Source organism: Cynocephalus volans, chromosome 4 (assembly GCF_027409185.1).
Source record: "Cynocephalus volans isolate mCynVol1 chromosome 4, mCynVol1.pri, whole genome shotgun sequence".
Lineage (NCBI taxonomy): Eukaryota > Metazoa > Chordata > Mammalia > Dermoptera > Cynocephalidae > Cynocephalus > Cynocephalus volans.
In genome coordinates, this window is record NC_084463.1 from 148,413,489 (window position 1) to 148,425,034 (window position 11,546).

Genomic DNA, 11,546 nt, shown 5'->3' on the forward strand with positions numbered 1-11,546 from the left:
CTATATTTTTCTCTAGTAGTTTTATAGTTTTAGGTCTGACATTTAAGTCTTTAATCCATTTTGAGTTTGTTTTTGTATATGGTGAGAGAGAAGGTCTATTTCCATTTTCACATATAAATATTCAATTTTCCCAGCACTGATTTTTGAATAGGCTGTTCTTTCTCCAAGTTAAGTTTTTGGTGTCTGTCAGAAATAATTTGGCTGTAAATATGTGGATTTATTTCTGGGTTCTCTATTCTGTTCCTTTGGGCAATGTGTTTATTTCAGTACCTTGCTTTATTGGTTACTATAGTTTTGTACTATATTTTGAAGTAAGGTAGTGTGATGTCCCCAGCTTTGTTCTTTTTTCTCAAGATTGCCTTGGCTATTTGAGGTCTGTTGTGGTTGTATATGAGTTTTAGGATTGATTTTGTATTTCTGTACAAAAACCCACTGAAATTTTGGAGGGTTCACATTGAGTCAGATCACTTTGGATAGTATGGAGATTTTAATAAATGCAAAGACAAATCACAGTAAGATAGTATTTTGTACTTGCTAGAATGGCCATTATTAAAACAAAATAAAAATAATAGTTCTCAAGGATGTGGAGAAACTGGAAACCTTGTACACTGCTGGCAGAAATACAAAACAGTGAAGTCAACATGGTAAACAGTATTGAAGCTTCTTAAATAATGAAAGATAGAACTACCATCCAATCCAGCAATCCCATGTTTGGATATTTATCCAAAACAATTGAAATAAACATCTTGAGGAGATATTAGCACTACCGTGTGCATTGAAGCACTATTAAAAATAGACAAGATGTGAAAAGGTTGTAGATGTCTATTGATGTATGAACGGCAAAAGCAAGTGTGGTATATCCATACAATGGCATTTTATTCAGCCTTTAAAAAAGGACAATACCCTGCTACATGTGACGACATGGTAGAACCTGGAGGTCACTGTACTATGTGGAATTAGCCAGTCACAGTAGGACAAAAACTGTATGAGTCCATTCATATGAGTTATCTAAAATAATCAAATTCTTAAAAAGAAAATAGAAGTGTGTTTTCCCGGGGTTGTTGGGAGCAGAAAACAGAAGTCAATGTTCAATAGGAATAAAATTGCAATTATACAAGACAAATGAGTTTTAGACATCTAGGGTACAACCTTGTGCTTACACTTATCAGTACTGCATTGCACACTTCAGGATGTAGCTCTCTTGCATAGGCCTGTAATCTAAATAGAGACATTTGCATGGTAGCCAAAGAAGACTCAACAGAGTTTTTACTTTGCTTCAATGCTCCAGATGCTCCTGAAAAGCAGCTCATTGGAATAAACAGATCTAGTGAAAAATTTTTCATTTGTACACAAGAATTTTTGAGTTTGGAGTGGTAAATAATTTCCATTTATGGATTCATATACTTAAAATTAATTTTGAAGGCAAACTATGCTGAGGAGAAACAGAAAACAAAATGCAGGGACTATAAACACCATGAAGAGAACCAGAGCCCTAAAAGGGATAAAATAAGATGTTGTGGGTTTAAACTAGTTTCAGAGAGGCTGTATGATGAGGGGACACCAGAACCAATATCTAATTGGTTTAAAATAACACTGAGGATTTTTGCATCTATATTCATCAAGGATATTGGCCTGTAGTTTTCTTTTTTGGTTATATCTTTACCTGGTTTTGGTATCAGGATGATGTATGCTTCATAGAATGAGTTTGGGAGATTTGCGTCCGTTTCAATCTTTTGGAATAGTTTGTAAAAAATCGGTGTCAATTCCTGTTTGAATGTTTGGTAAAATTCTGCTGTGAATCCATCTGGTCCTGGGCTTTTCTTTGTTGGGAGCCTTCTGATAACAGCTTCAATCTCCTTTATTGTTATTGTGTTCAAATCCTCACTAAAATACTAGCAAACAGAATACAGCAACACATACGAAAAATTATTCATCACGATCAAGTGGGATTCATCCCAGGGATGCAAGGTTGGTTCAACATACGCAAATCAATAAATGTGATACACCATATTAATAAACTCAAACACAAGGACCATATGATCATCTCTATAGATGCTGAAAAAGCATTTGATAAAGTTCAGCACTCATTCATGACAAAGACCCTCTATAAGTTAGGTATAGAGGGAAAGTATCTCAACATAATTAAAGCCATATATGCCAAACCCACTGCCAATATCATCCTGAATGGGGAAAAGCTGAAAGCTTTTCCTTTAAGAACAGGAACTAGACAAGGATGCCCACTCTCACCACTCCTATTCAACATAGTGTTGGAAGTACTAGCCAGAGCAATCAGAGAAGAGAAGGAAATAAAGGGCATCCAGATTGGAAAAGATGAAGTCAAACTGTCCCTGTTTGCAGATGACATGATCCTATATATCGAACAGCCTAAAACCTATACAAAAAAACTCTTGGAATTGATAAATGATTTCAGCACAGTAGCAGGATACAAAATCAACACACAAAAATCAGTAGCATTTCTTTTCTCCCATAGTGAACATGCAGAAGGAGAAATCAAGAAAGCCTGCCCATTTACAATAGCCACCAAAAAAATAAAATACTTAGGAATAGATTTAACCAAGGAGGTGAAAAATCTCTATAATGAGAACTACAAACCACTGCTGAGAGAAATTAGAGAGGATACAAGAAGATGGAAAGATATTCCATGCTCTTGGATTGGAAGAATCAACATAGTGAAAATGTCCATACTACCCAAAGTGATACACAAATTCAATGCAATCCCCATCAAAATTCCAAAGACATTTTTCTCAGAAATGGAAAAAACTATTCAGACATTTATATGGAACAATAAAAGACCACGAATAGCCAAAGCAATGCTGAGCAAAAAAAATAAAGCTGGAGGCATAACACTACCTGACTTTAAGCTATACTACAAAGCTATAATAACCAAAACAGTATGGTACTGGCATAAAAACAGACACACTGACCAATGGAATAGAATAGAGAATCCAGAAATCAACCCACACACTTACTGCCATCTGATCTTTGACAAAGGCACCAAGCCTATTCACTGGGGAAGGGACTGCCTCTTCAGCAAGTGGTGCTGGGATAACTGGATATCGATATGCAGGAGAATGAAACTAGATCCATACCTCTCACCGTATACTAAAAAGAACTCAAAATGGATTAAGGATTTAAATATACACCCTGAGACAATAAAACTTCTTAAAGAAAACATAGGGGAAACACTTCAGGAAATAGGACTGGGCACAGACTTCATGAATACGACCCCAAAAGCACGGGCAACCAAAGGAAAAATAAACAAATGGGATTATATCAAACTAAAAAGCTTCTGCACAGCAAAAGAAACAATTAAAAGAGTTAAAAGACAACCAACAGAGTGGGAGAAAATATTTGCAAAATATACATCTGACAAAGGATTAATATCCAGAATATATAAGGAACTCAAACAACTTTACAAGAAGAAAACAAGCAACCCAATTAAAAAATGGGCAAAAGAGCTAAGTAGGCATTTCTCTAAGGAAGATATCCAAATGGCCAACAGACATATGAAAAAATGCTCAACATCACTCAGCATCCGGGAAATGCAAATCAAAACCACATTGAGATACCATCTAACCCCAGTTAGGATGGCTAAAATCCAAAAGACTATGAACGATAAATGCTGGCGAGGCTGCGGAGAAAAAGGAACTCTCATACCTTGTTGGTGGGACTGCAAAATGGTGCAGCCTCTATGGAAAATGGTATGGAGGTTCCTTAAACAATTGCAAATAGATCTACCATACGACCCAGCCATCCCACTGTTGGGAATATACCCAGAGGAATGGAAATCATCAAGTCGAAGGTATACCTGTTCCCCAATGTTCATCGCAGCACTCTTTACAATAGCCAAGAGTTGGAACCAGCCCAAATGCCCATCATCAGATGAGTGGATACGGAAAATGTGGTACATCTACACAATGGAATACTACTCAGCTATAAAAACGAATGAAATACTGCCATTTGCAACAACATGGATGGACCTTGAGAGAATTATATTCAGTGAAACAAGTCAGGCACAGAAAGAGAAATACCACATGTTCTCACTTATTGGAGGGAGCTAAAAATTAATATATAAATTCACACACACACATACACACACACACACACACAAACCGGGGGGGGGGGGAAGAAGATATAACAACCACAATTATTTGAAGTAGATACAACAAGCAAACAGAAAGGACATTGTTGGGGGGGAGGGGGGAGGGAGAAGGGAGGGAGGTTTTGGTGATGGGGAGCAATAATCAGCTACAATGTATATCGACATAATAAAATTTAAAAAAAAAAAAAACGATAAACAAGATAAAAAATAAATAAATAAAAAAATTTAAAAAAACAACATAGATATAGAAAACAAAAATAAATAAAATAAAATAAAATAAATAAATAAAATAACACTGAGAATTCTTTTCAGCCTCCCACTTTTAAAGATGCAGACAACAATACTTAACTCTGTTATGTCAAAAATCAATTGACCCCTTATGGGTGAACCAATTTCTGAACTCTATTCCCCTCCTTTGATCGAGGTGTCTATCTTTTATCAATGCCCTACTCTCTTGATTTTTTAACTCTATGGTAAATCCTAAAATCAGGTAATGTAAATAACGTGAATATTCCAAATTTATTGTTCGTTTTCAAAGCTGATTAACTTTTTTAGTTTCTTTGCTTTTCATATAAATTTTACAAGTGATTTGTCAATTTCCTTAGAAAATATTTTAATTTTGAAAGGGGAAGCATTGAATCTACAGGTGAATATAGGATTGCATTTAACTAATAGATTGATTGCTCAAATTGGGCTGCCTGCCAGTATCATCTTTTATCCAATTTGTTGTTGTTGTTGTTGTAGCTGTTGTTTACATTCTTTATAATCAAACTTACAAACTCTGGGCATAAAGCTAAATGTCCATCTATTTTCTACAATTTTCTCAAAAGTTTCTTTTGTACATAGCCAGGTGATAATCTATAGCCTACTATATGGGATTCTTAAGACGAGATAAGATCCCATACAACTCAGAAATTTGATCTTTGCCTCTGCCAGAGCTCTGGTATTCCAATGTTCTGTTTATTACATAGATTATTACCGTTATCTGTATACTGCTCCATATCTCCTTTCAATACTTCCTGTTCACATATTTATATCTTATCTCCTCTGTTAAACTCTCCATGAGCTTAATTTTTTTAATCATATCACTTAAAAGTGTAGCATTTTACAGTTAAAAAAGTAAACAATTAAAGATCGTAAATATCATCATAGATTATGCTTCTAAAGTACTTCATTATGATCACGTTTGTAAGATTTCCAGAGAATTCACAGGTTGTATTCCTAGGAAAATAAAACTGGATATCAAAGAATTTCAGTTTTCATCCCAATGGCACATAACTTTTTAGCATCAAAGCTACAGTTTGCTCTCTCATTAGATTTCTTTTCTATTGCAGGATAGTGTTTTGTTTTTTGTTTTTTCAAAAGAAAAGGCAAAATTTCATTCATGTATTATTTTTACCATATAGTTGCTATCCTATTCACGTGTTTACTATTTTAAAAATCATCTTAATACTTTTTTTTTTGTCCCTGGAGAATTAATTATTTCTTCTCAGATCATCCCTGCGGACTTTAAATACAGCTTGAGAAGTTGGTATAAGAATCCAATTGCATGCTATTCATAGCATTCCTTAACTGATTGGGCAGATTGTTGCCATAGGTAAGAGGAAAGGCTTTTTATGACTCAAAATATTTTAGAAACTAATTTTAAGCAAATTTTACTTAACTCAAAATTGAATTACAAATTAAATCACTTGTCTTTCAGGGAACATAGCAGGGCAAATGAGGAAGATTTTTTTACATATTTTGATCAATAGAACTGCAAAATAAATAACATGATTTATTTATTTATTATTTATCTATCTATCTATCTATCTATCTATCTATCTATCTATCTATTTATTTATTTATTTATTTTGATGAAAGATAACAGTCAGTAGATGGGGAGTAGGCTGAAGGGTGGCTATATTTTAAACTTAAGAAAATTATTAGTTGTAGAGAAAATTGACTTTCAACCAAACTTTGGATATTTCACTATTTCACTTTGGGATCATTTTTTTTTTCTTATGGAAAACAATGAACAATTTGAAATTTACTTTGCTAGTTAGCTAATTTACTTAAAAGCAACTTTAAAAAAATTATTATCTGCTTAAACAGTTTATTAAAATAATTATATTATACAAGGATGTTATATTAATTTTATGGCATAACATTTCCATTTTATGGCATGTCACGTGAATCTGTAACATGGTCATTTGGAAATAGTGCAGAGGGTGAGCTTAGAGAAGCCAATAAGCACAAATCCGGATCTACTAGTAAGTAACTGTGTGACCTCAATCAAATTCTACGTCTAGCTGCACCTCAGTTTATTAAATCTATTTAAGGATGTTGAATTATTTAGTTTTCAGGTTGCTTAAATGATAATAAACACACAATTTCTAACAAAATAATATGTGGTAGCTGCTATCATACTTTTCTCTCCAACTTAAGTGTTTGTAATACTGTTCTCATGGATGATGATACTTTATGCTTTTTGATCATAAGACTTGAAACACTGAATTTATTTTAATTTTCCAGATTGATCATGTTGTTTTAAAAGAAATGATCTACTCATTTGCCTTTCTAACCTATATCTCTTAAAAAGAAATCAGCTAGAGATATGCAGAAACATTTCTAATTTCCTTAAATATTCGTTAACAAAAATACGTCTTTGAAGAGCAACCTTGGAGAAGTACCTAAACCTCACTCTCTTGCTCTATCATGCCTCCAGTTTTCGCAGTGAAATAGATAAGTGCTCTAATGAAAAATGATTTGGAATAAAATATACTTTCATTAATAAACTACTGACAGACCAAGATCAGAAATATGAAGTGTTACCAGAAAATTTTATTGACAAGAGTATCAGGGGTATTTCAGTTAACATGCTATTACAATCATGGGGTTCATGATGACATCTCAGTCAGCAACAGTGGTCGCAAAAGATTATAATGTCTGTGCCAAATAGCCTAGATGAGTAGTAGGCTATACCATGTAGGTTTGTTTAAGTACACTCTATAATGTTCTCACAATGACAAAATCATCCAGCAATGCATTTCTTAGAGCATATCCCTACTGTTAACCAATGCATGACAGCATTTTACTGCCATGTCCACAGGCACAGTACAGCAACAGAGATTCATTTTTAAATTTCTTATTTGAAAGAATATTGAAAGTCTCTTGGTTTAATCTCAGTAACACATGGTTTTAGCATATATTTAGTGTCTATAACAAACATATGAACAACATAAAAGAAGAAATACCTTACTTCCTGTTTAGGTTCTGTTAATTTTTCAATGCTTATATTAAAATTTTGATTCTAGACAGTTGCCTCCTTAGCGCAGTAGGCAGCGCGTCAGTCTCATAAAATTTTGATTCTATAAATCCCAATTTATTTACTTGCATAAAAAATTCAGAAATCACAGTTCTTATATATGCATCCTTCACACATAATTAAAACTTCATGTGGTAGAACAAGCTATGTATGAATATTTTGGCCAATTTTAGTTATTCTCTGGTTTGGAAGGATGGATAACTTTTCTAAGCTCACTCTGTCAATAGGTACTAAATCTTTGATACAGGGTTTTAGATTCCAAATATAATTCTTTTTTTCTTCTGCATTTGCTTTGGCTCAGATACAATAAAGAAAGTAAAGTATCTGAAATTTGCCCTGTGTATCCAGTGAAAATGTATTCTGTAATGGATTCCTTTTGTACACTACCTTTTCAAATATTCTTAAAAATTTGTTTGCATATTTTATCTTTTAACAGTGCTTTCCCCCTATTTTTCTAATTCCTGTTTGTCCCTGACCCTTTATAGTAAATTTTATTGTGTTTATTCTACTGATTTATGGAAGAGAGAGAGAGAGAGAGACAGTGAAAGAGAGAGAGAGAGAGAGAAAGAGAAAGCAAGAGAGAAAGGAAAAGAAGGTTGGGGGAGAAAGAAAGAATAGGAATTTTTTAAAAATAGAAATGTATTCTTTATAATTTATTTTATCAGTAACAATTCAATACAAATTACACATTATTATTAGATATTTTTGCATGTGTGTGTTCTCATGAGTGATGTGTAGGTTGTGTTGAAAAATAAATCCTAATTTAACTTGACTATATTTTTACTTAAAAATATTCTAATAATCAACTGAGCATTTTGTTGTTGTTGTTGTTTAGCTATTTATATATTAGAAAAATCTGTCAAATGAATCTTTTGAGGGTATTTCTGAGTTAATATTGATACTTGGCTTTCTTCTTACTTTAACAGCAGTTTTGATCTTATTTGTTTATTCTCTTTTTGGTATACGGGTATCTAAATATGACTGAACTGTAGAATGTTTCACATGAATATAAATCATCTGTCAGTCACTGAATTCACGGTGGACCTATGTACATCAGAGTTTTCACTCATTTTAAACACTACTGGTCAATAAAGTGATGAAGAAAAAATAAAGTCTGTTATGATGAAATCTCCCCCAGTTCCAAACTATACCTGATCCAACATTTAATTATGTTTCAATAACTATGGATTTCAGTGTCTTTAAATTTATTTATTTTTTTCCTTTTTTGCCCATGCAATTTTCTTATTCATATTCCACTAATTGAGAAACATTATGGGGATATAAGTGTATTGGGGGTGGGGGGAGATGACCAGAAATAAAATGCTACTTTGTGGCAAATATGATTTTATTCTATTAGCAATATCTTCTGTAGGGTACTCTCCCACCCCCTTATTCTTGGATTCACTTTTCCCACTTTCACTTGCATGTGGTCAATGACTGTCCAACAGTATCAAATGGAAAATTCCAGACATAAACGATTCATAAATTTTTAATTGCATGCTGTTCAAGTAGTATGGTGAAAAAACATGCCTCCACAAATCCATTTTGCTGGGACTTGAATCATCTTTTTGTCCAGTTTATCCATGTAGTATACACTGCCCACCCTTAGTCACCTAATAGCCTTCTAGGTTTTCTGATAGACTGTCACAGTATCAGAATGCTTGTGTTGAAGAAACCCTTATTTTAATCAATAATTTCCTCAAAGTGCAATAGTAGTGATGCTGGCAATTCTGATATGTCAGAGAAGCCCTAAAATGCTTCCTTTAAGTGAAAAGGTGAAAATTCTTGATGTAATAAGGAGAGGAAAATAGATCATATGCTGAGTTTGCTAAAATCAACTGTAAGAAGGAATCTTCTGTCCATGAAATTGTGAAGAAAAAAGAAATCCATGCTAGTTTTGCTGTTGCACCTCAAACTGTAAAAGGTGTGACCACAGTACATGATAAGTGCTTACTTAAGAGGGAAAGGGAAATTCAGTTTGCTGGTAAAAAGCTATGAACATCTGTAGACAGTGCAGGGTTCAGTACTATCTGTAGGTCAGGCATCCAGTGAGGATCTTAAAACCCCATTCGAAAACTTAAAATGTAAGTCCAATTTATTAGATTTTGTAGTCATCTGAAAGCATTTTAAAAGTAAATAGTTTTGACCAAGTTTGTTCTCATTTATATTCAACCCAATCTATTGATGTAATTGTGGTTGTTCTTATTTCAACAACTGTGAACATTAAAGAAAGTCATTTCATGTATAATACAACAAATCTAGGACTGCTACTCTGATGTCTACTTTCCACTATAACATTTCTGGATTTAAGTATCTGTATTCCTTAATCTTTGTGAATTTTTAGATGATGTAATATGAGCACATGGTAGAAAATGTAACAGAAAATGAATTGGAACACCAACCATTTAAACTGGCAGAATATTGTTATAACATGACAAATTTAACCAAAAATGAATGAAATCTTTTGTTCTTTTTACTTCCACAGCAATATGTGTCCAATTTGCCCAGCTTCTTCATCACTGCCTATCCTATTACTACCAAGGAAATAATTTTGCCCTTCTATGAAATAAATATGAGAATGTAGTTGTATGGCCTTTATTTTCACAGGATATTGCCTTTATAACATACAAATAAAAATTTAAATGGATGGGTTGTCACCCGACTTGAATGTACACAGTATTCAGTTGAAGAATGTAACTGAAGTCACCTTGTTTATATTGATGGGATTCACAGATGATTTTAAGTTGCAAGTCTTCCTCTTTTTACTATTCCTTGCAATCTATCTTTTCACTCTAATAGGAAATTTAGGACTCATTGTATTGGTCATTGGTGATTCCAGGCTCCACAAACCCATGTACTATTTTCTGAGTGTTTTGTCAGTCTTGGATGCTTGTCATTCTACTGTTGTCACCCCAAAGATGTTAATCAATTTCATGGCAGAGAATAAATCCATTTCATTTCTTCAATGTGCAACACAGATGTTTCTCTTTGTTGCTTTAGGAACCACAGAATGCTTTCTCTTGGCTGCAATGGCTTATGATCGCTATGTGGCCATCTACAACCCACTTCGGTATTCAGTGAGCATGTCACCCAGTGTCTACGTGCCACTCATCATTGCTTGCTATGTTGGTGGCATTTTAAATGCCACTATACACACAGTGGCCACATTCAGCCTGTCCTTCTGTGGATCCAATGAAGTGAGACATTTCTTTTGTGATATCCCTCCTCTCCTTGATATTTCTTGCTCTTCCACGCACACAAATCAGCTTCTACTCTTTTACTTAGTTGGCTCCATTGAGATAGTCACTATCCTGATTGTCCTGGTCTCCTATGGTTTCATTCTGGTGGCCATTCTGAAGATGCACTCTGCTGATGGGAGGCAAAAAATCTTCTCTACATGTGGCGCTCACCTAACTGGAGTGTCAATTTATCATGGGACAATCCTCTTCATGTATGTGAGACCAAGTTCCAGCTATGCTTTGAGGCATGACATGAGAGTTTCGATTTTTTACACCATTGTGATTCCAATGCTGAATCCCATCATCTACAGTTTGAGAAACAAAGATGTAAAAGAGGCAATGAAAAGATGGTTTGGGAGAAGTCGGTTTTAAAGAAAGTGTGTTTTCAACATTGAGTAAAGATGAAGATATTATCAGAGTAGAGGGTCTGGGGAGGCCAAGTGCCAGATGTGACCCTATCCTTTACCAAGTTCTTGACTGCCATATGTTATTGGCGATATTGCTCTGTGCAAATGTATGCAACCATGTGGCTTGGGTGTATATCTTTTGCATGTCCTATTTACTTGCCCAATGACAATAAGGTAGGTACAGCATGTTTTATTAGTGATGGTACAGACTCCCCACTGCTTAGATAGAAGTTTGTCTAGGGCCAGACAACTGTCTAGATCAATGCCAGCTAGGTAGTTAACAGATGCTTGAAGTTTTTGCATAGCATCTCCTGTTTGTGTTAACTCAGGTACAGTGTTACTCAAATTCCCTAAGGTGAATTCATGATATGAGAATCCTTCCCAAGGAACAGCTAATCCAATAGCTGCTGCAGTACCTGCTAACATTAGGCCAATATCTCATTTTTTCCTGTGTGTCCCATTATAAACAT

The 11,546-nt window shown here is 34.3% G+C and overlaps 1 pseudogene; it reads left to right on the forward strand.

Annotated features, from left to right (window-relative positions):
- Positions 1-10,018: 10,018 nt before the first annotated feature.
- Positions 10,019-11,041, forward strand: LOC134376493 (olfactory receptor 5T1-like; annotated as a pseudogene).
- The last annotated feature ends 505 nt before the right edge of the window (positions 11,042-11,546 follow it).